This window comes from Equus asinus, unplaced genomic scaffold (genome assembly GCF_041296235.1).
Source record: "Equus asinus isolate D_3611 breed Donkey unplaced genomic scaffold, EquAss-T2T_v2 contig_617, whole genome shotgun sequence".
NCBI classification, from domain to species: domain Eukaryota; kingdom Metazoa; phylum Chordata; class Mammalia; order Perissodactyla; family Equidae; genus Equus; species Equus asinus.
In genome coordinates, this window is record NW_027225313.1 from 88,800 (window position 1) to 111,141 (window position 22,342).

At 37.4% G+C, this 22,342-nt stretch overlaps 1 long non-coding RNA gene and 1 pseudogene across 1 annotated transcript in view; one reads left to right on the top strand and one right to left on the bottom strand.

Annotated features, from left to right (window-relative positions):
- The window catches only part of LOC139044132 (uncharacterized), a 54,735-nt gene that overhangs the window by 6,688 nt on the left and 25,705 nt on the right, over nt 1-22,342 (top strand). The gene's annotated exons all lie outside the window — the stretch shown is intronic.
- LOC139044131 (centromere-associated protein E-like) overlaps nt 2-22,342 on the bottom strand; it is an 84,479-nt pseudogene continuing 62,138 nt past the window's right edge.

Genomic DNA, 22,342 nt, shown 5'->3' on the forward strand with positions numbered 1-22,342 from the left:
ATTTCCTTCAATAACTTTATTCTTCACAAAATATATAAATAAATAAAACAATTCAACTTCTAAAGTATTACCACATTCAGGAAGAAGGCAGTCTATCACCATTCTAAATGACTGGAATGCCTCAATTTCTAATGGCAAAGTGCAAACTGAATTGAAATTAAGTTGGACTGTGACATCATTGCCAGGGATAGAAAAATAAAGTAACAAATACAGTCATTTCTAAATAAGGAACACTAGGCCCCTAGAAAAGTGACAGCAGAGTTTACTGAGTCTTGCACTCGGGCACAGCTTGTCCTGAGGAGGCGTGCCAAGGGCCTGGCTGAGGATCCACACTCTCTGCTCCAGCAGTTTGTTCTTCTGAGAAAAAAATGGAAAGCAAAAGTCATCTTATTAAAAAACACGTTTGGTTGCAACACAACATACAGCTTATATACAGTTTACCTTACAGCTGAGGTAATGTTTTCAAATTGATAACCCATTATGTTCTCCTGCTGTTCTTTAACATCTTTCAACGGCTTCCTCTAGCATGCTCCCAGGATGAAGTAAAAATTCCTCTCCACAACCCACAAAGTCCTGCGCATCTGGCTCTTCTCTCTCTGGCTTCACCAACTTCACCCAGAGGAACCTGTGTGCACTGCGCTCTGGCCACACGTGGTTTTCCAACCCTTCCCCTGGTTACGGTCTCTCCCAGCTGGGCCGACCCTGTTCCCTCTGCCTGAATCGCCTTCCCCTCCCCTCTTTGTTAAGCTAACTCACCTTAACCTGTTAGATCTCAGTCCCCTTCTTCAAAGAAGACTTCCTTATGTTCCTAAAACAACCTATTAAAAACTCATAGGCTTTTGAACTCTAGAACTGTACCTCCTTTTTTGACTACTTGATCACCATCTATACCCACTAGACTGTGAACTCCAGGAAGGCAGGGGCCATATCTGGTTTGGTTATCAATGTACCATCAGGGTGCAATATGTGACACATAGGTGGAGACCAAAAATTTCTGTTCATTGAATGAATATGTAAATGATATAAGTCTATGATCTGGCTTGTGTAAAATGAATATAATGCTACTGGAAATACTGGCCCATTGAATTGATAAGAAGGTCTTTTGCAGTAAAAGTAGTTATGTTTGTAGGATGGTGTCTCTCTGTGTCCTCGAGAGCTGCTTGTCTATCTGAGGGAAAAGTTGAAGGTTCAGGAGGCAGAATAAGACTTCCCTCGGGGTAAAAAGTGATTTCACTTCAGTGCTGTGCTTTGGAGAAACTTCTCACAGAGACAGCAAATGACATCTCTGCAGTGCAGCTTCTCCATGACATCTTCTCTTGTCTAAACTTGCCCTTTGGGGCCACAGGTGACAAATGAGTTCCAACCGTTATCCCCGATCCCCAAGTAACCAGTATATTTACCCACCTGGGCGGAGGCCTAGACTTGAGTTATCAAAATAGCGAACTGGGTGAGGTGCTGGGAAAGACTTTGATCGGCCATCAAAAAACCAAGATTTCGGTGAGTCCTTTGGCACAGGATCTTGTAAATTCTGTTCCTTGCATTGAGAAGGCGTATGCTGTCTCTCTTGAGAAGCTGGTCCGGTCACTTTAGGAGACTTTGGAGAATTCTCACAAGTCACTTCTTTGTGAGCTTCTCTTTTAAGAGTTCTCTCCTTCCACATTTTGACCTCATTGGAAAGATGATGATTATTGCTTAAATGTGGGGAAAAATAAAAGAGACTGTAAGACTGCTCAATTCCAGAAATATATTCATATTTACATAAAATTTTTTTTCTTAATTGTGGTAAAATATATGTGACATATAATTTACCATTTTATCATATTTACATTTTAATTTCAAGCTAATGCTTCCTAGGTTTGGATTATTTCCACAGTTCAGAAAATGAAATCAGGTCAATATAAATTGAAAAATTGTACTAAATCTCCGTGATCACAGAATCTTGAAAAGTATGATATTAGGTTTCAAATGAATCAGTGATGTCGTCCAGCATGGTTTATCTACTGATACTCTGTGGCAATAATTTGATAAGTTAGTCTTCTGGATGGATGAATCTTTAATGTACCTTTGTTATTTTAAAAGATATATTACACTGTGCTTTTCTGGATTACTTATAGTGTTGCTTCCCACAGGAAATGCTGCCTGCATTTATTCACTCCTTCAGAGAAGCCTGGGAAGCAATCCTAGGCCCTGCTCTCCTTTCTTTGATCAGTCAGCCAAGTGTGTTGATACAACCTCACACTTTTGGGTTCCCCCCCATTCTGCTCTAGCAGCTAGAGACGCCGTATGAGCTCATTAGGCCCCAGCTTAAAATCCTCCAGTGGTGGTAATCCTCCCGTTACATTTAGGAGACCACCCCAGCTGCCTCAGAATGACCTGCAATGTGTAATCTGGACCAGTGGCCTCTGGCATCGCATCTTGCACTTACTCTGCCTCATTCTGTATGCTCTGGCCACACTGCATGTCTTTCTGTTCCACTTTCCTCTTTGACTCAAAGCCTGTGCACATGCTGTTCCCTCAGCCTAGAAGGCTTAGCCATCTCTACTGTCATCAAGCCTAACTGCTACTCATTTTCAGATCTACTCTTACATATTAGTTTCTTGATCACCGCCCCTCCCCACATCTAGATAAGGTCTGATCCCTCTGTTGGACCCTTTCATAATGTCCTGTTTGCTTTTTTTGTTGTTTAATAGCCTCACACAGAACAGTAGCTATTTGCATATTTATTTAATGCCTATTTTTCTTCTATTGCATCATTAGTAAAGATTAGCACAAGATTCTAATCTTTGGTAGAAGCCAATTAATCAAATTTTTTACAACTGTTTATAAAGGTTAATGGGCTACAATAATGGACCTCAGGGATTCTCCTTTGAGTAAAGCCTCACTGACTTGGGCATATTTGTGGCATATTTAAGCTCCCCTCAAAGATCTTGGTTTACTTTTTGGTTCTTGGCTTAGTTAAAAACAGGCTTAGCTAAAATCAGTTGATGGGCCAGCCCTGTGGCCTAGTGGTTAAGTTCCGGGCACTCCACTTTGGCAGCCTGGGTTTGGTTCTCGAGTGTGGACCCACATCACTCTGTTAGTGGCCATGCTGTGCTGGCAGCCCACATACTAAAAATAGAGGAAGATTGGCATGTTAGCTCAGGGGAATCTTCCTCAGGAAAAAAAAAAAGGTCAGTTGATGGATAGCAAACCTCTGGAATGGTGCTACCATATTCTCATTCCTTTTAAAAAAGACACATTACATGAGCTCTAAAAATTACTTCCCCTATATGTGTGAGGGGTTGCCCAATGCAAAAAATATATATGCATGTGTAGGCATCATCCTCTCCCACACGTACCACCATAAGCATAATTCCTGTATCAGGTAAGCAGATCTTACCTTAACATTTCATTCCTTTGCTTTGTTAACTGTTCATTTTGCTGCTTTAACTTAGAAATTTCCTTTTCTAGCCGTATATATTCACTTTTCAAAATAAGAGCTCTTGTGCTTTGTACAATGCCGCTGCCACCCCCACAGGTTAAGGGTTTCCTTGAAGGCTGAGAATCAGTATGTTCTGATATCACTGTGGGAGGCAAACACACAGACAGGTGATAATTTTAATTATCTCCAAAGTTCACAATAAAGGAAACATTAGTAAGTTCAATAAATCACTATAAAAAACAAAACATCTCAGCACCATCTCCCTGAACGTCATCCTTGACTTCCTCCTCTTCCCTCACCTCCTATGCCAATTCCATCATGGATTCTAAGTATCTGTGGAACCCCTGCTTCTCTCCACCCACTACCTCCACCACCACCACCTGCTAGGATCACTCACGGTGACGGCAGCAGTCGGAGCTGCCCTTCACTGTCTACTCTCGACGCCAGTGGGGTCCCCTGGAGGGCTGCTTCCACCACACAGCGTGTGTGGGGTCCACCCCAAGGCAGTCAATGTGCTCCCAATACTCAACACGTATTTGTTAACTAAATAAACCTTAGACTGCTATTAAAGAATATACTATTCAGTATTTTACACCATATGTGTACAAGTAATGTAAAGAACTGTTTTGTAAATTTTAGGTAAAATTGCATAAAAGTGTGAGGTGCTTAGAAAGTGGAATGATCCACTGGGTCACTGACTGTTTACAAGGGAGGGGCAAGATGAGTGTGGGGAAGACACTCAATGTCCATTTCCTTTTCAATTATTCTGAATTCAGGTATAACACGTACCTGAAAGTCACAAATTAGAAGGAATCATCCTGACCCTTCTCTAACAACAAAAGTTCTATTTTTACCCCTTGAAGTTTTCCAGGTAGGAGCTGCAATTATCCTGCAATGGACACTAGGGCAGTTCAAACTAAACAAGCACCAGACAATGCGTGGACAATAATACACACAAACATCATCTTGCATTTGCCTGACATTTAGAATTTTCAGTGTGCTTTCACACACAACTTTTAGCCTGATCCTTACAAGTCTATATCCAATCTAGAAGGTCAGGCGTTCTCCTCATGATTTCACAGGCTGTTAAGTGAGGGCAGTCAGCTTAGAGAACTGTTCGTGACGTTATTTCGATGCTGGACCCACTACACAAAGCTGCCCCAAGTACTGTTCAGCATTCTCTCTTTTCAAATGAAACATAAGAGACAGAAATATGGGAAAAGATACAGTTTGAGGAATGTATATGCAGAAATTTGATGATTAGATTTGAAAACTGTATCTAAGATAAGTTTCAAAGAGTTTGCCAGTAAGCATCAAGTCTGTATTTTCAGTACCAACAACAAGTAGGATAATATTTACTGTATACTGACTATGTTTTTACAGTGCACATGGTTAAAATCTATTAAGATATGCTTGTGTTTTATTGGGAAGGGTACGTCTACCTTGACAGGTAAGTCATTCTTGTATACTACTGAAGGTATCTTCACTGATATGTAAAGATCTGATAGCGCACAGGTTACATTCATAGTTTTTAAGAATCTATAATGGATAAATAGTTGAGGTTACAGGAAACTTAAGGAGGTATCACAGGATAAATATGATCTCAATGAATTCATTTTAAAAATAGTTCTTTATAAATTAGTGATTAACAGGTTTATTCTTGACTGTCATATATATAGTAGCAGTCTTCAAAATGTGTAAGTATACTGAGAAGTAAGATGGAAAAAGATCTGGAAATATCAGCATTTTCTACTTACTTGAAGTATCTTGGGCCTGCTGATTTCGTCTAAGATTTTCTCTCAATAGCCTTATAACTTCTTTTTGATGTTCTACAGTGGCTTTTGTACAAGTAATTCTATTAAGAATAACAACAGAAATATGTAAAAGGCCAGCAACTAATTTTTAATGGAAGAATAAACAGAACTGCTGTCAAGAATTTTCTGATAAGATACATCACATTGATATGATATGCATAAGCAGCAGTAGGTAAGCCCTCACGATACCCCCTGGTATCATGCACTTTATAGCCATAAATAACACCATCAAATTGGAAGTGTTCTGTTTGGCTGCAGGGGCAATTTTTTTTTAACATTGAGAAACCAATTCTTTTAAAATTTCTGAAAGCCCAATAGGTATCATTAACTGGATATTGAGCAAAATTACATTCAGGGGCACCATAAAACAAATAATTGGGTTGTTATCATGAGGTCCTAGAAACCTCTTGAAGGTACAACAATTACCAAAGCGTAAAACCAAAAGCACCTTCTGTATACACTGTAAGGAAAGCACACTCGACTGCAGCTCTGATCTGAGGTGACACAGTCAGAGGTCACAGTCTGCTCATTGCACCCAGGAGAAAAAGACATTCTGTTAATTATTTGCTTGAGTGTTAATTGGCAATGCTAAATTATGAGACTTTCTGCCTTTCTTAGAGACTGAAAGTATCTGCTGATTCTATTCTATATAAAATTGCTTTGCATTTATTTAAAAAAATTTTTTTCTTTTGAGGAAGATTAGCTAGCCCTGAGCTAACATCTGCCACCAATCCTCTTTTTGCTGAGGAGGACTGGCCCTGAGCTAACATCGGTGCCCATCTTCCTCTACTTTATATGTGGGATGCCTACCACAGCATGGCTTGACAGGTGATGTGTAGGTCCACACCTAGGATGGTGAACCCTGGGCCACCGAAGCGGAATGTGCAAACTTAACCACCGTGCCACTGGGCTGGCCACTAAAATTGCCTTTTTAATGATGCTCCACTAAAACCAACAGTCCTATCAATAGAAGGCTGGTTAGAATGCATGTAGATTCAGAGTGCGACTTTTTGGGCAAAATTAGATATCATCATTAAACATTTATTAAACATTTACAGGAAGAATAAAAAGTGTGAGGAGTCAGAGGTGACATATTAATAAGTGGCAACATTATATTTCTAATTCAGTTTCCTTGACTCTCTGTTTAATGTTCTTTTCATTATGCTATACCACAAAGAACTTTAGGCATGCTATTGTATATGGTACTATACATAAATAAATCAATAAAAAGGGAATATGCTCTTGGGCACTAAGTACTACAATTTAAAAGGAAATAAAACCTTACACAAAAATACAATAGGAAGAACAAATGAAATTAAGAGAACCAACAGAAACCTTAGACAAACTGCTAAAAACACACACACGTTCTTAATATTCACTTTCAAACAAAAAAGGCCATTTTTAAGCTGTTCCTATATGATTGAACAAGAAGTATCCAACGACATAGTATGTCAGTAATTGATCAGAATTGTGCTTGTTTTCAAAACCTTTGCATACATAATGAGAATTTAATAACTTTAAAATCTGTAGATGTTTGTATTTATTTTATAAAAAGCAATAACAATATCTTAATATATTTTAAATTTATACAGTTTAGAAAGGAAGTTTAAGCTACTAAAGTCATATTCAATTAAGACAAAGACATACTCCTTTTCAAACTCCTTGGCATTTCTCATCTTCTCTAGGTCTGTTTTCACCAGCTTTGTTTTGAGCTCTTCAATTTCTTCTTTATAGGGCTTAGCTCCTAAAGCAACTTTGTCCTAAAGGTTTTAGAGAAAAGAGAAATAAAGTAATTTTAGAGCAGTTTCAAAGACTTGTTAACTACCTAATATAGTAGGAACATTTTAAAACAGCAAACTCCAAACATATGAAAAGGAGGAAAGGCACAAATTTTAACCCTAAAATGAGTAACAAATAGATATTTGATGTGAAGTACATGTGAAGCTATTGGAAGCTAATGTGTAATTAGAAAACCTATGACTTCTATTTCTTAAAACAAATATTTTTCCCAATTAAAAAACAATATACTTAAACAAAATGAAACAGAAAAGTTGAAACGAATGAAATGGGTAGATAAAGGTAAATCAGGAAAATAAGACAAGAGATGAACAGTAATATAAATATCAAAGTAGAACTGAATTCAAGGCACAAAATATTATATAACATTATTGGGGATATTCTGTACTCAAGGTTGGTTCAATCTAGCCATACATCTACTTCGACTCAGAAAAAAAATCAGTCATATATACATACAAACATATACAAAAATCTTTTTTAATAAATAGGTTTAACTTTTTAGAGCAATTTTAGGTTTATAGACAAATTGAGCAGAGTACATAGAGTCCCGGTAATACCCGTGTCCTCCCCTAGTTTCTCCTATTATTAACATCTTAGTGTGGTATGATTGTTACAAATGATGAGCCAATATCGATACATTATTAACTGACGTTCACAGTTTACATTAGAGTCTATTGTTTGCATTGTATAGTCCATGGGTTTTGACAAATGTATGACACGTGTTCATCATCACTGTATCATGCAGAATAGTTTCACTGCCCTAAAAATCTCCTGTGCTCCACTTATCCATCCCTCCACCCTCCCCCAGAACCCTTAGTAATCATTGATCTTTTCCTGTTCGCCTAGTTTTGCCTCTTCCAGAATGTCATACAGTATGCAGTGTTTTTAGATGGGCTTTTTAAAATTAGCAATGTGCATTTAAGGTTCCTCCATGTCTTTTGTGGCTTGATGGCTCATTTCTTATTATTGCTGAATAAATCATTCATTTCTTTTATTGCTGTTACCACAGCCATACTATGGATTACTATTATATATTGAATACAAAAATAAACCCATCTAAATAGGGACCCAGAGAGCTCTTCATTCCTCTAGGCGTTACCCCCAGTGCCTATAAAAACATTTGCACACACACGTAGTTAGCAAAGACTAAAAAGATGCAAGCTTCCAAAGCTGAGATGCTCAGCTTAAGAGGGTTGCTGACTAGGTCAGATAAGCCCATTCTGGGAGGAGCCCAGTATTTGCTCAGTCATGGCACCAGTAAAATACCCTGGCTTTCTGGACCAGATGCTGATATCAGGGACTCCTTGAGCATATGACTGGCTGGAGTGGTGTCAGTTTTGTAAGAAACTGCCAAACTCTCTTCTAAAGTGGCTACTGTACCACTTGCATTCCCACCAGCAGTGAGCAAGAGCTCCTGGCCCCACTCCTTGCCAGCATTTAGTGTAGTCAGTGTTCCGGATTTTGGCCATTATATTTTGAGATACAGTGGATGTACAGTGGTATCTCATTGTTTTTTAATTTGCAATTTTCTAATGACATATGATGTGGAGCATCTTTTCATATGCTTATTTGCCATGTGTGTATCTTCTCTGGTGAAGTGTCTGTTCAGATCCATTGCCTATTTTTAAATCAGGCTGTTTGCTTTCTAATTATTGAGTTTTAAGAGTTCTTTGTATATTTTGGATAACAGTTCTTGAAAGATATGTGTTTTGCAAAGATTTTCTTCCAGTCTGTGGCTTGTCTTTCATAGGGCAAACATTTTTAATTTAAATGAAGTCCAGTTTATCAATTTTTTTCCTTCATAGATTATGCTTTTGGTGTTGTATGTAAAAAAAGTCAATGCCAAACCCAAGGTCACCTCGATTTTCTCCTACGTTATCTTCTAGGCATTTTCTAGTTTTGTGTTTTAGATTTAGGTTACAATCAATTGAGTTAATTTTTGTGAAAGGTGTCCAGTTGTTCAGCACCGCTAGTTGATAAGACTACCCTTTTCCATTGAATTGCCTTTGCTCTTTTGTCAAAGATGAACTGACTATATTTGTGTGTATATATTTCTGGGCTCTCTATTTTGTTCCATTGATCTATTTGTATACATTTTGATTTAAAAGTTCAAAGAACTCTAAAAATATTTATTCATTTATGACACCTAAAAGAAAATTTCAATATATTCTAAAAATGGAGAAATTGCAGTAATTTTTTTGCCACAATATAATGAAATAAATTAGTCATATATAACAGTTTTAAAACAATTCTTGAGTAAAAGAAATTGAAATTGGAAATACTCTCTTAGAAATGAAAGACAGTGAGAATTCCTTATTTCAAACACACGACGTGTGCCCAAGCTGCACTCAGAAGCGCTGACAGCCTTAAACATCCTCTAGCCGCCTGAGGAGTCTGAGCGCCTGTGTTCTCAGTGAACAGCACCTGCTCATCCTATTTTAGATGGAGTCTGCTGAGAAACTTTCTTTGCTCTACCAGAAAAAGAATTCCTTTGAGATTCTGATTTGAATTACATTAACTTTAGAAATTAATTTGGGAAAAACTGATGGTTGTACAGTATTTAGGTTACAACCTAGGAAATGGCATAGTTCTTATTTTAAACCACATGCTCTCCTATATTTCCTTTTAGAGTTTTGTTGTTCTTTTCATATATGTTGCCTCATTTTTTGTTAAGGTTAGTCACTTGAGCATTTTATATTTTGTGCCAGTTATAAATAAGATCTTTTTTTCCCACTGTGCAGGATGTCCCTAAAGTACTAGCACAGTTTGAATTTTTAACAAATTTACTGCTACTTGATATAAATAATTTGTAAAGATACAACAGAGGAAATGTATCAAGATTTAAACAAAACTGTTAATGAGTCATTTGTTCAAATTACTTTCTTCTATATTCACTTAATAAACCCTACATTATATTGGACAGCTATATCCAGGTGAATTAAAATAGTGGTGAATAGGTTAAAAGTTAATATCTTTGCATTTTACTATGCCAAATCTCGAGTTAAATATACTGTTGCATTTTATAGAATATTTATATAAAATACAGAAACAGATTCTTAAAAATTCAAACTGTATAAAGATTTTATGGATACCCTATACTTTGCTTTCTTTCCTCATGGATGCTGTACAATGGCATACTCTATTATATTATCTAAATGGTTACTTTTAGTATGCAGGAAAGATATTCCTCTCTCCATAGACACCTGTACCAATCTATACTGAGTGTGGAGAAATTTGTCGCTTACTCCCTCTTTCTTGAAACACTAGCTTCACTTATATGAAGAAACTGGAACCACTCTGTTGCCCAGACCCCCTTTTCTTTTTCACTCACTGGCTGCTCCATCTTAGTATCATTTGGTTACTCCACATCTCCTCTCCATTATGCTTATGCCCTCGTCCAGTCTCATGATTTTTATATGCTGATGATTCCCCAAACTTAAACCTCTCGCCTATATCTTGCTCAGACTCAGATATTCAATTGCCTAAGTCATATCTCAACTTGGGTGTCCCCAGGGGGCATTTCCAATTCAGCATGTCCAAAACTGAACTTTCCTGGTTTCAAACTTCCTCTTCTGGCAGTCTTTCCCATTTCCGTATGTAGCAACTCTATCTTCTTGGCTGCTCAGGCCAAAAACTTTGGAATCATCTCTGACTCCAAGAAATACGAGAGGTACGTGTTTGGCTTTCTCTTTGATAAATTGAATCTAAATATTTTGCAAAAGAAAGGAAATATGAGAGGAAGAGACATGTGCCACTTCTGGGCCAGAGCCTTTATGAGTACAGATTTTAAGACAATTTTTAGCTTCTCCATCTTGTCCCTTTTCTGTGAGCCTGAGCACGGACAGCTTACAACTGGGCTTTAACCATGCAGATGAAAACAGCACCAAGGAAGTGCTGGAGAAACAAGATGGGAGAAACGGGGGCCTCTGAATGACCATGTGGAAAGGAGCCACTTGCCAAGCTGGAACCCACACTTTTACGTGTGAAATAAGCTTCTGTTTTGTTTGAGCCATTGCATTTTGTGGTTCCCTTTGTTGTAGGAGCTGGCACGTCACTAACAAACACGCCTTCCTGGATTCTATTTTCAAAGGGCAGCCTTTAAACATTTAAGTCAGACTATATCATTTTGCCAAAATCCTCTGATGACTTCCCATCTCATCCAGAATAAAACCCAAAGTGCTTACAAATAGCTTTCAAGATGCTTTATGATTTGGCTCTCTGCTACTTCTCACCTATTTCCCTTTCTATCCTTGCCCACGCTGCTCAGGAGACGCTGGCTTTCTTGCTGTTTCCTTGAATACATCTCAACTACTTCTGTGTTGCGGCCTTCGCATTTGCTACTTCTTTTGCCTAGAAGGCCCTTCCCTACCAGACAGCTCACACCATCACTTCGTCATCTTAATTGTGCGGCTCTCCTCAACTCCCCTTACAAAATCACACTCCTACTCACACCCACTCTCACCCTGCACCTATATACCTCTGTCTGGCTTAATATTTTTCCATTGCACTTCTCACCGTTTAACAAACATATATACTTGTTTATTTTCTGACTTCATGAAGCAGAATGTAAGCCTCTTCAAGGAGGCTTTATTTTTTTTCCATTGCAGTACACATGGCATCTAGAACAATGACCAACACATAGTAGGTATTCAACAAATACTTGTTGAATGAATAAAAATGTGATCATTTAGTTATTTGAAGTATTAAAAAATTACTCTCAAAGATTTTAAAGCTTTACAGTTGATTTTCTTGGTTTTTAGCTATACTAACAATTTCTAAAAACAAAATTAAGATTATTTTCTCTTGCCTCTCTGTTTCATGTCTCATTGAAAGAACCAGAATTTTTAGAACAATGTTAAATAATGAAAAGAGTAGGCATTCTTGGCTTGTTTCTAATTTTGGAATGAAGAGAAGAGACACTGGAGCAGGAACAGTGAACAAAATGCCTATTAGGATCCGACCCAAGTAGCAGAAGAGTGAGAAGTAGCTGTGGCTCAGACGAGGAAGGAAGGCTGTGATGAAGGAGGGTGCGACTTGTGTAACGGCATTCAAGCTCAAAAACATTTCAACTCTGCTCTTTCTAGAGAAAACAGGTTAGATTAAGCCCATAGGCTACCAGGTGGGACTCAATAACAGGGGATTAAGTAGAAAAAAATATAATTTTAAAATGTACTTATCTAACAGAGTATTAAATATTTAGATAAGAAGCATATTTTTTTGAAAAATAAAAAGAAAGTCTCAACAAGAAAAAAACCAACAACTCAATTAAAAAGTGGGCAAAAGATCTGAACAGAGATTTCTGCAAAGAAGATATATGGGTGGCCAACAGGCTCATGAAAAGATGTTCAACATCATTAGCTATCAGGGAAATGCAAATCAAAACTACAAGGAGATATCACCTCACTCTGGTCAGAATGGCTATAATTAACAAGACAGGAAACAACAAGTGTTGGAGAGGATGTGGAGAGAAAGGAACCCTCAAACATTGCTGGTGGGAGTGCAAAGTGGTGAAGCCACTATGGAAAACAGTATGGAGACGCCTCAGAAAATTAAGAATAGATCTACCATATGATCCAGCTATCCCACTGCTGGGTATTTATCCAAAGAACTTGAAAACACAAAGGCATAAAAGATATATGCACCCCTATGTTCATCACATCATTATTCACAATAGCCAAGGCTTGTAAACAACCTAGGTGCCCATCAAGGGACGAATGGAAGATGTGGTATATATACACAATGGAATACTACTCAGCCATAAGAAAAGATGAAATCTGGCCATTTGTGACAACATAGATGGACCTTGAGGGTATTATGCTAAGTGAAATAAGTCAGAGGGAGAAAGTCAAATACCATATGATCTCACTCATAAGTAGAAGATAAAAATGACAAACAAACACAGAGCAAGAGAGACTGGATTGGTGGTTACCAGAAGGGAAGGGAGGAGGGGGAAGGGCAAAAGGGGTGATTAGACACACGTGTGGTGATGGATAATTGGTCTTTGTGGGGTGAACATGATGTAATCTACACAGAATTCGAAATATATTATGATGTACACCTGAAAGTTATATAATGTTATAATCCAATGTTACTGCAATAATAAAAAATTTAAAAAAAAACATATTTATGAAAAAATGTTGCAATATACTACTAGAGATATACAAACATACATCCTCTACATTTTTGGCATTCAGAAATTAAAGTGAAAATAAAAAATTTCCTTACTTTGAAAAGTAAAAAAATTAAAAAAAATTAAAAAAATAAGATATATTTTAAACTGTCAAGAATATTTATGTTTTTTAAAAATAATTTTTACAGGAAGATGAAAACAATCATTATTTGGCATGAAAATAAACGTATGCATTTATTTATATTTATTATGCATAATTTATAAAATTATGCCTTTATTTATAAAATGAGTTTTAAGTTACCTGAAGTACTTGGATCATTTCTTTTGTTTTTTCAAGGCATTTATTTGATTCATTAACTTGTGATTGAAGTTTTGCTATTATAGCATTAGTCATCTCAAGCTCTTTCTGCATCTTTATAATCTTGTCTTCCTTTTGCATGGCAGTTTCTTTAGCTTCACGTAGTGAAGTTTCCAGCTCTTGAATCTTCTATTAAAAAAAACACACATATATAAGGTGTGCCTTGAAGACAGAATCACAGTTTATATGAAACAAAGATCATATATAGGTATTAATCTTTCAGATTGCATCAACATAGGATAGATGGAGACTCCAAATGTCACTCAATTTATACATGTATTATTTTTTTCATTTAGAAGCTGATCATTTAGGACTAAAAGAGGCCCAGATTTTATATAAGGTTAGTACTTATTTTATTTACTAGTTAGCATGGTGCTAAGCATATTAAATAGGCACTTACATTTTAAATTAACACTACTTACAGAAAGTATATTTGTTAATTGACACTTTAGAGGAATACATGTAACATATCTTTCCCTTTATTTTTATTACCTAGTTTTTATGCTGAAAAATACAAGTATGTGGAAAAATCCAAAGGCATATAATTAAGATTAAGTTCCCCCATCTCAGAACCCCCACTGACTCTAAAGCGACGACTACTAAACTCTTTCAAGTGTATCCTTCTAGAAATTTTCTATATGTATCTACGCATGTGAATATACAGTTTACAAAAACAGTAAGTCACACACACAATAGTGTGTAAGAAGAAAGTTCACACAGAATAGCGTGAAAGAAGAAAGAGCCAAAGCAGGACTGCATTCGAACATGAAGAAGACAGATATGACTACAGAAGAACTATACAACTTTAATGTAGACCATGAAGACACTGAAATTGTTAAAGGTTTTGTTTCCCTTGGTTCAGTCATCAGTTTAAATGGAGACCGCAGCCAAGAAATCAAGAGAAGACTGTGACTCAGAAGGGCAGCGATGGAAGAATCAGGAAAGATCATCAACAGTAAGGGAGTATCATTAGAGACCAAGGCCAAGATTATCGACACCCTCGCATTCCCAATTACTATGTGTGGGTGCGAAAGCTGGACAGTGAAGAAGGCTGACAGGAAAAAATGGACTCATTTGAGATATGGTGTTGGAGGAGAGCTCTACAGATACCCTGGACTGCCAGAAAAATGAACAAGTGGGTCCAAGAGCAAATTAAGCCTGACCTATCTCTGGAGGCAAAAATTGTAAAACTGAGACTATCCTACCTTGGGGACATGATGAAAAGTAAAAGGCAGCAGGAAAAGAGGAAGACGAAATACGAGATGGCGTAATTCCAGAAAGGAAGCCATAGGCGTGAGTCTACAGGAGCTGAGTAGGGCTCTTGAGGACAGGATATTGGACATCACTCATTCATAGAGTTGCCAGGAATCAGAGCTGACTCTACAGCACATAACAACAATAAATATATACTTCTGGTTTTTTGTGGGTTTTTATTGCTGAGGAAGATGAGCCCTGAGCTAACTTCCTCTTTTTTTGCTTGAGGAAGATTAGCCCTGAGCTAATATCTATGTCAATCTTCCTCCATTTTATATGTGGATTGCTGCCACATCATGGCTGCCAATGAGTGGTGTAGGTCCGTGCCTGGGATCTGAACCATGAACTGGGCCGCCGAAGTAGAGCATGCAAACTTAACCACTATGCCATGGGGCTGGCCTCCTGCTTTTTAAAAAATTAAAAATTTTATTTTCACTTGATAATATATTTTCCAGATCTTTTCATTATCAACACATAGATCTCTCGCATTTTTGTTTTCATGGGTAAATATATCCTATTTCATGGAGGTACTATAAACTAGTTAACCTGTCACCTACTAATGAACATTTAGGTTATTTCCAGTTTTTTATAAGTACAAAAATACCTTAATTTGTTCATAATATAAGACTGTTCACATATACACACATGCAGGTTTTCCTGGAAAACGTTTCTTTTTGGTCCACCTGGAATTTACTTTTGTTTAATGAATGAGGTAGGAGTCCAGACTTATTCTTCTAAGATGGCTAGTTGGTTGTTCTGATTCAAACATTAAGCAGACTATCTTTCCCCCCTGAGTTGACTGCTCCTACTGTCATGCACTGAATTCTCCTACTTGTTTGGGTGGACTGCCCAACTCTCTGCCTGCCCCACTGCTCTACCTCCACATCACTGACCTGCTCTGTGCTACTCTGATTTGGCCTAATTATCAAACTAATAACATACGATTTATTATCTGATGGGGTATTTCCTGGGGTCATTGAAAATGGGATTTCCTTGTGCTTGTTTATCTTATTGCTTTGGAAGATGGGTTTCATATTTCCACTATTTTTACCTCTACAGCTGACTGAGGTCTGTAGTGATCAGCAAATCAATAAACTCTATATTAGTGATCTTCTAGTTTCCACTAGTAATAATTATTAAACTGGCAGTTGATGTTTTATTATAAATATTTATTTTGGTAAAAATGCTAAGTTGTAATTCACTCGGGTTCCCCACTAAGACGTGTGTGCTAACAAAATAAAACAGCGTGTTTGCTGTACAGATTCCCAAGTAAGGGCAGTTAATACAGTTATTGGATTATTCAAATAATGTACTGATTCTTGGGCACAGGTTAATCTGTATAAGAAATTTATTATACTTTTAGCCTCTTCCATTTTCGTTTTGATCACATTAACCAATATTAAAGACACTGATGATAATTAGAGAAAAGCTAAATTGCTCTTTCTCTCTAAACTAGTTTGGTACTATAGACATAGATTATAATTTAATAGAAAGTCACATGATTTAGAAAACTTATAATGTATGGTAATAACACCTTAAGTGGTATACATACCTATTAATCAAATTAAGGCATGAGTTACTTCTATTTTATAATTCAAAGGTAAGATCTTATGTAACATGTAGCTTTATAATTAGTTGAGTGAGCTCCCCAATAGAACTATATTTAAAAAACAAGTCCATCATGCATGTTCCCTAATACCTTCAATACTGTGATTTTGCTCTGAAATGTTACATATGATACATCTTTAACTCTACAATGAAGCTGCAAATTGAAAAACATCTTATAAGAAATCTCATACCTCTGTGGTTAGTTGTGTAGCTCTTGATGTGACATGAAGATTCTTATCGCCTTGTGTAGTAGGATTAACAAGGGCACCAGATGTTCGAGAGATCTTCAAAGTTTGATAGTTTTTCAACAGTTTTTCATTTTTCTCTTTCACTGATTTCAGGTCATGTTCCCATTCTTTGGTGATGGTCACATTTCTTTCCTCAAACTCTGTTGATTCATTCATTATAGCCTATTGAGTAGTAAAGACAACACTATAGCTTCTAAAATGAATTACGTATTAAAAAAACCACTATGGAAAATACTAGAGTTCTAGGACAAGGCATATGTTGAAATTCATTATTCAGAACATTCTAGAATAGTACTTTAAAAGAATGTGAACATTCTTTGTGGCTTGCACCAGTTCCTGACATTTCAGAAGACGCTGGATATTGATTATGAGAATAAAAGAAGAATAAGGACTAGAGAGGATTCATATTGATCTGCAAGATGATAATCTCATTCTATTAGATCAGCACTGACATATGAAGAGGAATCTGAAGAACTGGTCAGGTTAAAATCATTATGTATGTTATGACATATATAATGTCATATATAAACATTAACTGACATCTAATAGCAGAGCATACCCAGTAAACTTAATAACAATCTATTTTCCTCTTTCATTTCAAACCTCAGTGTTTATAAGGAAAAAAATTTACTGACTTTTCGTAATCTGAAAATCTTCTATTTCCGTGCAGGGAGTAACAGCCAATCCATACCCTCGTTACATCAAAGGCTGACTCACTCTGAAATTGCTTCTATCATCTTTTTACTTCCTATTCCTATGGGATGTACTTTTTGCTCTCATCATGAATGCCTTCTTGGCCTTACCTGTATCTTTCTTTGTGGCTTTATGGTAGTTCTGTGAGATGCGGATCCTAAATTAGTTGTTCTTGCTGGCACCCTGGACTCTCCTTGGTTCTGGACTACTGACCCCACACCACACCAAGTTATCAATTGCTATGCTCAGATGGTGGAAGAAGCCACATATCCATGCTGATCCACAGAGCAGAAATCTCTACTTTCTAACCACAAGTGAGCCCTCAATATTATCAGAAAAACACTGAATTATATGGAAATTATCTTATCCCAAACACTGGTTTTATGCTTTTCTTCATTGATTGTGGACCATTTTTTTTTATTTTAAAAGCTCATTTACTGTTTTGCTAGCTTGGGGTATTCAACAAATGGGATTCACTATCCACAGGAAAACCTTTTTTAAAAATGTTATCTACATTTCAATGTGATTTAAGTATAGTTTCCAGATGAAATTAAAGTGTCAGGAAAGAACTACCCAAACAAATGAAATATAAAACCAATCTTAGGAGCTATAATATTAATCTAGCTCCCTTTGCTCCAACTGCCTATATAACAAGCAACTTTCTGATTAATGACAATTTTACCAGGTGTATGAGGTAGAGATTACTTCAGAAAGCCGAATGAATCTTCTCATCAGTGGAAAGTAAAACAAATTAATAAAACTGATCTCAAGCAATCTTGGTTCATATGAATCTGTCCACAAGGGCTGGTCACCTTGGGAACAATGATACAAACCACATGTTTGAACCTCACAGTTGAAGGATCAGCACGTATGATAGCAACAGCACCGAGGTGAGAAGCACAAGGCCTCACTAATTAGTGGACTAGAGCTGTCTTTGGCTTGACCACAGGTGCTGCCCACAGCCCTGAAACAGGCTAGCATCTCACCTTGTTTGAGGATACTTGGGGGAAAAGGCTCAGGTCCTACGGAAGCGAGAAAGGACAGAGGAAAATGGCAAGATTTGAGGTTTCACCAGTGGAAATGGATTGTTATACTGCAACATTTTATTATCTTCTTTACAAGTTGATATATTTAATTACCTTAAGGAAGCAAAATGTGTTAGAGGAAGAACACATTTACAGTCACTCTTTTTCAAATAAAAAAATAAAGAAGCATATACAAATAAATGAAAGAAAATATACTTAAAATTAAGTTGCTCTAAGTCTTTTTAAGAATGAGGCAGAAAAATTAAAGCAAACAAAAAAAAAGAATGAGCACAAAAAAAGTACTACTTACAATTATCTTTTTATTATAAAAGATATTCACTTCACAAATCCTATCATTTTCTTTCTGGATGCCATTTTTAAGCTTTTCTATATCAAAATGAGTATTCAACCACTCTTCCAAAAACTGGGTCATTTCTTTCCTATTACTCAGTACTTGTTGAAATTCCATCTTTACGCTGTGGAAGTCACATTCCGAAAAATCTTTGAGAATTTCCTGTGTGAAAAATAAGCATTGAATCTCCTGAATCTTAGGAAAGTTTTTATCTAAATATCAGACAAATATCATAAAAAGGGGAAAATAACCTTACTGAACTTTCACTTCTAATATTTTGAAGTAAACATAATTCTAATTTATCCTCATTATATTAGAAATATAATTCTAATTTAAATAATAAAATTTTGGCAGTATAGGCTATGTAACAGAGGCACATCTACAAATTCTGCCTTTTGGCATTTTTAAAACCTGTTCAAAACTATGAATCTGTGACAGTGTCTGAAGTGTTTCTGGATGCAGCTTTTCTGTGCATACAGCAGGCCTTGCATGCATACTGGGAACTGCAGGGGCCTCACACTGCTGGGTGAGAGCAGGACACTCCATGTGGGGTTGCTACAATACAAATGTCTGTGACTCCCAGTCACAGATCTGGGAAGTTTTAGAAGGCATTTGGAAACTTATTCTGGGCTTCCAAGAAATCCTACTTGCTGATATTAAGTCTACTTTTCTATATCTGTGTAGTTCTGAAAGGAGGCTAGTCTATGACTTGGCACTCTTTACATCTGGCCAGCTGTCATCCTGCAACCTATTTTTTCTCTCCCCAAAGCCCCAGTAGTACATAGTTGTATATCCTAGTTCTAGGTCCTTCTGGTTCTTCTCTGTGGGACACTGCCACAGCATGGCCTGACGAGCAGTGCCAGGTCCACGCCTAGGATCTGAATCAGTGAACCCCAGGCTGCCAAAGCAGAGCACAGGAACCCACTTGCTACGCCACCAGGCTGGCCCCTCTGCAAGCTGTTTTTAATTTCATAAATGAGAATGACTCTAAGCACATGAAGAGTTACCTTTCTATTTGATAAAAAGACTTAAAATCTAATTAAATCCATTTTAAATAAATCATACCTCAATATGTAGATCCATTTTCTGGCTCAACTGGAGGTCCCCTAATTCTCTGGATGGTACATCATCATCTTGTTGAAGATGCTGCATTTTACTTAGCAGTTCATTTTGCTTTTCCACTTCATCAATAAAAACCATTTCAAGTTTACTGATGGATTCATGTTGTTCTTCCTTTATCTTTGTAACATGGCTTAACACATACTTGCAGGAAAACATGAAACAAATTGGGAAATGAAACTTTTATCACGTTTAGAGGAAGTTCTAAACTCTCAAGACTAAGAGGTGGGGCGGCTTGTCTTGTTTGTCTCTATCCTCTGAGGAGTGAGGAAGAAGGGAAGAACCTCTCTCTATTCCCAAGTTTCTACTCTCAGCGTCTTCGGAGAGTGACTTCCAGACCTCTAGTTTCTTATTTCTGACTTCCTTCTGGAGCTACCTCAGGGATGTCCTACAGTTACCTCAGATTCAATATGTTTACAATGTAACATGATGCCTTTCCCTATAAACCCACCTTTTTCTATTGCCTCCTTTTGGTTAATTATATCACGCAGTTTTCCCAGTGAGATTCATTTCAACATCCTCTCCTGCCTATGTCAGCTGGGTGGCCAACGTGAGTGTGCCCTGCCTCAGGACTTACCTGTCAAGTGTGGCTTAAAGGGGACAAGAATTCGAATGCCCTGGTTCTATGGACCTCATGAATAAGTTCTGGATATCTGATTGTTAGGCTTTTGAAGACTATTAGAGCCTGAGGGGCAATCTACCTAGGTAGGGAAGATACCGCTTCCTACTTCCTCAACTTCCACCATTCCTTAACAATTTACAATCTGGCCTCTTTCCTAACCACTCAACTAAAACTGCTCTGACAAAGGTCACCAGTAAGCTCTATTGTCAACAATTGAGGGGATCTCTTCATTCATGTTCTGGCTGTCTGAAGCATCTGCCACTCTTGACCACTTCATCTTTGACACACTCTCCTCCACTGACTTGACCAATGGCACTTTTGCTCAGTTCTCTCTTATCTCTCTGACTTTTCCAACCTCAAACTCATGTGTTGCTCTCTTTTCTGCTACTGCCTCTTGAGAACTGATCTTTTCCAGAGTTCTCTTTTATCTTCACTCTATTATGCTTCTGGGTGGCCTCATTCACACCTGTTGTACTATCTATCACCAAATGCTGATGGATCCCACATCTTTATCTGTGGTCCTGATTTTTCTCCTGACAAACCTCAGATTCACAACTAAAAGCCTACTTGGTTTCTCTTCCTGGATGTTCCATTATAGGTATTTCTATCTCAAAACATCTCAAATTAAACACCAGATCTCTCCTCCTGCCTCACCTGCCTTCTCCCTTTCGTTTTTTCTTTCTATCAGTTAATGGCACCACTATCCACAAACCCGGCTAAGCCCAAATCCTGGGGCTCAGTCTGAACTTCCCTCCCCTCCCTCCACTGTCAAGCACATGGACCTACTATTGTAAACTGCCAAATATTTCTTTAACTTCTTTCATCCTTTCCATCCCTATGAATCCTTCCCCCATAGTACTGTCACCCATCACATCTCATCAGGACAATTGTAACTGCCTCTTGTCTCTTCTCTCTGCCACCAGGCTTATCATCCCCTGCAGACTCATTTCTTCTTTGTCTGTAGTGAAGTCTCTACAATGGCAACCCGATCACATTACTGCCACCACTTAAAATAACTGTCCAGTGACCCCTCCTCATCTCTAAAATGAACTCTAAGCTTTACTGCTTGAGCCCAGCTTCCAGTCCAGTCTTGTCTTCAACTTGTTCTCCAGGACATTGTCCACTACTGCACTTCTCACCTGTTCAAATGTCTGCCTCACCCACTGGACTAGGAGAGATTTAGCGGTTGCTCATCTCTGTCTCCCCAGCACCCTGACACATTGTTAAGGCCAAAGGCAGAGCTCAGGTTTTGTTGAATGAGCAGGTCCTAGATGCACTGAGGATCCTGCACATGCTATTCTCAGACCCATGCCATCTTTAATTCAGTAGCAAATGTACTAATTAGCAAATACACCAACTCCCAAAGCAGGACTTAAATATACTGGTTTGTAACTGAAATTAATGGCAATATTTACAAAGATATTACTAAAACAGGTGGTACCTTGAGTTTCTTCATGACTCTGTGGAACTCCATGGAACATCTCTGGTTGGCAGTGAGAAGTTTCTGAATCTGTCTGGTTTGTGGATGTGGAAGTGAGAGGTTTGCTTTTACTCTAATTGAAAGCTCTCTTTGGGTTTCAATTTCCCTCTCCAAGTCAAGGCAGAGTCCATTTAAGCACTCATAATGACTATCCATCTCTGTGTATCTCTTCAGAAGCTCCTAAAGGCAGTGAGAATTCATTCAATTTAATAATTCATTCTACTTTAACAATAAGTAGTCCTAGCTCTGGAATTGTAACAAAATTTATGCTTTAACACTTTCTATAGGGCAGAAATAAATTGAGACTTTTGTGTATAAAAAACAAAAAGAAAATGTTATTGTCGATTTTGGATTATAGAAATAATTATAATCATTGTGGAAATTTAAGAAGTTTAAACTGTAGGGGAGGAAGATATTTCCT